This window comes from Capra hircus, chromosome 8, assembly GCF_001704415.2.
Source record: "Capra hircus breed San Clemente chromosome 8, ASM170441v1, whole genome shotgun sequence".
In the NCBI taxonomy this organism is placed as follows: domain Eukaryota; kingdom Metazoa; phylum Chordata; class Mammalia; order Artiodactyla; family Bovidae; genus Capra; species Capra hircus.
Window position 1 is genome coordinate 3,414,765 of NC_030815.1, and position 4,991 is coordinate 3,419,755.

The following is a 4,991-nucleotide window of genomic DNA, read 5'->3' on the forward strand; positions in this document are numbered from 1 at the left end:
TGTTTGATGAAAGAACAAAGGAATGGTCCTTTAAAGAGAACCTTTGGGTGGTGGATAACAGGTGTTCACTGTACTTTTTCTTTATCCTTTTTTAATTTAAATAAAAATAATTTTTCTTAAAAAAAAAAAAAAGAAAGTGAAGGAGGAGAGTGAAAAAGTTGGAGTAAAACTCAACATTCAAAAAACAAAGGTCATAGGATTTGGTTACACCACTTCATGGCAAATAGATGGGGAAACAATGAAAACAGTGAGAGACTTTCTTTTCTTGGCTCCAAAATCACTGCAGATGGTGACTGGAGTCATGAAATTAAATAACTCTTGCTCCTTTGAAGAAAAGCTATGACCAACCTAGTTCAGTTCAGTTCAGTTGAACAGTCTTGCCCGACTCTTTGCAACCCCATGAACCACAGCATGCCAGGCTTCCCTGTCCATTATCAACTGCTGGGGTTTATCCAAACCCATATCCACTGATGCCATCCAACCATCTCATCTTCTGTTGTCCCCTTCTCCTCCTGCCTTCAATTTTTCCCAGCATCAGGGTCTTTTCAAATGAGTCAGCACTTCACATCTGGTGGCCAAAGTATTGGAGATTCAGTTTCAACATAAGATCTTCCAATGAACAGCCAGAACTGATCTCCTTCAGGATGGACAGGTTGGATGTCCTTGCAGTCCAAGGGACTCTCAAGAGTCTTCTCCAACACCACAGTTCAAAAGCATCAATTCTTCAGCACACAGCTTTCTTTATACTCCAACTTTCACATCCATGCATGACTACTGAAAAAACCATAGCCTTGACTAGATGGACCTTTGTTGGCAAAGTAATGTCTCTGCTTTTTAATATGCTGTCTAGGTTGGGCATAACTTTCCTTTGAAGGAGTAAGTGTCTTTTAATTTCATGGCTGCAGTCACCATCTGCAGTTATTTTGGATCCCAGAAAAATAAAGTCAGCTGCTGTTTCCACTGTTTCCCCATCTGTATGCCATGAAGTGATGGGACTGTATGCCATAATCTTAGTTTTCTGAATGTTGAGCTTTAAGCCAACATTTTCACTCTCCTCTTTCACTTTTATCAAGAGGCTCTTTAGTTCTTCTTCACTTTCTGTCATAAGGATGGTGTCATTGGCATATCTGAGATTATTGATATTTCTCTGGCAATTTTGATTCCAGCTTGTACTTCCTCCAGCTCAAAGTTTCTCATGATGTACTCTGCATATAAGTTAAATAAGCAGGGTGACAATATGCAGCCTTGAAGTACTCCATTTCCTCTTTGGAACCAGTGTATTGTTCCATGTCCAGGTCTAACTGCTGCTTCTTTACCTGCATATAGGTTTTTCAAGAGGCAGGTCAGGTGGTCTGGTATTCCCGTCTCTTTCAGAATTTTCCGCAGTTTATTGTGATCCACACAGTCAAAAGCTTTGGCATAGTCAATAAAACGGAAATTGATGGGATTTTTTTTGTTTTTTTTTCTGGAACTCTCTTGCTTTATTGATGATCCAGCAGATGTTGGCAATTTGATCTCTGGTTCCTCTGCCTTTTCTAAAACCAGCTTGAACATCAGGAAATTAATGGTTCACGTATTACTGAAGGCTGGCTTGGAGAACTTTGAGCATTACTTTACTAGCCTGTGAGATGAGTGCAATTTTTCAGTAGTTTGAGCATTTTTTGGCATTGTCTTTCTTTGGGATTGGAATGAAAACTGACCTTTTCCAGTGCTGTGGCCACTGCTGAGTTTTCCAAATTTGCTGTCATATTGAATGCAACACTTTCACAGCATCATATTTCAGGACTTGAAATAGCTCAACTGGAATTCCATCACCTCCACTAGCTTTATTAGTAGTGATGCTTCTAAGCCCACTTGACTTCACATTCCAGGATGTCTGGCTTTAGGTGAGTGTGAGTGATCACACCATCATGGTTATCTGGGTAGTGAAAATCTTTTTTGTACAATTCTTCTGTGTATTCTTGCCATCACTTCTTAATATCCTGCCTCTGTTAGGTCCACACAATTTCCATCCTTTATTGAGCCCATCTTTGCGTGAAATGTTCCCTTGATATCTCTAATTTTCTTGAAGAGATCTCTAGTCTTTCCCATTCTATTATTTCCTCTAATTTTTTGCATTGATCACTGAGGAAGGCTTTCTTATCTCTCCTTGCTCTTCTTTGGATCTCTGCATTCAAATGGGTATATCTTTTCTTTTCTCCCCCCCCCCCCCCGCCTTTTTTTTAACTTTTCTTCTTTTCACAGCTATTTGTAAGGTCTCCTCAGACAGCCGTTTTGCTTTTTTGCATTTCTTTTTCTTGGGGATGTTCTTTATCCCTGTTTTCTGTACAATGTCACGAACCTCTGTCCATAGATCATCAAGCAATCTTTCTATCATATCTAGTCCTTTAAATCTATTTATCACTTCCATGTATAGTCCATAAAGGATTTGATTTAGGTCATACCTGAATGGTCTAGTGGTTTTCCCCACTTTCTTCAACATATTAAAAAGCAGAGACATTACTTTGTCTACAAAGATCCATCTAGTCAAAGCTACGATTTTCCAGTAGTCACATATGGGCATGAGAATTGGACTAGAAAGAAAGCTGAGCACCAAAGCACTGATGCTTTTGAACAGTGGTGTTGGAGAAGACTCTTAAGAGTCCCTTGGACTGAAAGATCAAACCAGTCAATTCTAAATTAAATAAGTCCTGAATATTCACTGGAAGGGCTGATGCTGACGCTGAGTACTTTGGCCACCTGATGCAATGAACCGACTCATTGGAAAAGACCCTGATTCTGGAAAAGATTAAGGCAGGAGGAGAAGGGGATGACAGAGGATGAGAAGAGGATGATGACAGAGGATGATTGGATGGCATCACCGACTTGATGGACATGATTTTGAGCAAGCTCTGGGAGTTGGTGATGAACAGGGAAGCTTCATGTGCTGCATTCCATGGGGTAGCAAAGATTCGGATACAACTGAGTGCCTGAACTGATCTGATCTAAAGGAGCATTTCCAAGGTGGTGCTAGTAATAAAGAATCTGACTGCCAATGCAGGAGATGCAATATATAAACAACATTTCTTTAAAAAATTCTCAAGCACGGATTGAAGTATTTATTTCCTGAATTTTAAAAATGAATGTTATCATTGTTCACTTGCTAGGTCATATCTGACTCTTTGAAGCCCCATGGACTGCAGCATGCCAGGCTTCTCTGTTCTTCACTTTCTTCCAGATAAGTAAGGATGCTTTCAGCTAAAACAATAGGTAAACCTGAAATTAAACATCAAACTGACAACTTCTGCTCTGTAAAAATTGATAAAATAATTACTAGAAGTGGCATAATGAAATTGGCAAATGCAAAACTATAAAAAGGATTTATTTAAAAAGACATTTTTGTAAACCTTGGCAAATGATGAGGAATAAGGTGTTCCTGCCAATAATTTCTTTTGTGTTGCCAAGTAGATCATGTTTCCCTGAACTGCTGCAGTCAAGGAAAGCAGACACGGTACTAAATGATTAATGGTATAGACAGTTTTATCTTACAAAACAGAAAACATTCTGATTAGAAAACATATAAATTTAAAATGTCCTCTCTCCTTATGGAAATCTGATAGTTGAGCTTGATTTTTTCTTTGTGGAGAATTTCTCTGTATCCAGTGGCAGTACATATTTATATTGATGATCTTAAAAATGGAAACATCAATTCATATGCAAATATGTGCATTTTAGAATCTCTCCAGAATAATTTTGGAAAAAAATATATTTGTTGACAGACTAATGTATATCTAAGAATAGCATCAGTGGTTTTACATCGATTTTACTTTCCATATTGACCAAGAGTGTGTGATGCTGAATCTATCAAAAGTGAAAACAGAAAATGGGTGCCTCTGTAGTCTGCACCAACTTCTAATGGGTTCATATTTAATGGACTACCTGAAACATCCATCTTTTCTGATGCTGCAGCAAAGGCAAGCTGATAATCTAACAGTCTAAGGAGAAATTTGCAAGGATTAAAAGTCATCAGGTATATAGTTTAGTTAACAAATTATCTGGGAGATTATAAAACCAAAATATATCTTAGCTTCTGCTGTTATTTCTATTTTCATTTTCATCAGTGTTCCTCTAAAAGTTATAGTGGGAGAAAGGTCCCAGGAAACAGTCTCATTCGCACTCACTCCTAAGCCTTGTAACACATGAGACAGAGGATGATTAAGCGTGACTTATTAAATGCCGTCTGATGTGTGACGAGTGTTGACACTGCTGAGTGACACGTGGGTTCCCGGCATGACCACTATGAAGGAAATGACTCCATGAAGTCACAGTGTGTCAGTTATCACTACAGTTCAAATAATAATGATTAATAATAATCATCAATAATATCAATGCCCAATACCAATAATATATAATGATATATTAGTTAATATGCATTTGTGCTCAATCAGTCACTCATATCTGACTCTTTGTGACCCCATGGATTGTAGCCCACCAGTCTCGTCTGCCTGTGGGATTTCCAGGCAGTAAATACTGGAGTGGATTGCCATTTCCTTCTCTAGGGTATCTTCCTGACCCAGGAATTGAAGCTGTATCTCTTGTGTCTCCTACATTGTCAGGTGGAGTCTTTACCACTATGCCACCTGGGAAGTTGATATATTAATATTTTTTGGCTCTTTAGTTGCTAAGTTGTGTCTGACCCTTGTGACCCAATGGACTGTAACCCTCCAGGTTCCTCTGTTCATGGGATTCTCCAGGCAAGAATATTGACGTGGGTTGCCATTTCCTTTTCTGACACGTTAATACAGCTTATATTAATTATTAACCAGTAAATATATGATAATCATGTATATACACATATATCCAGAATAGTTCTACTCGTCTCTGTGATACAGCTGGTATATTCAACACAAATTGTACTTAAGAATGCCAGTGTGTGTGCTTTCTCTTTGCTGATTATCACTGATTTACTTTAAATGGTGAAAACTTTTTAACAGTTTTAAATTGAAGTATAC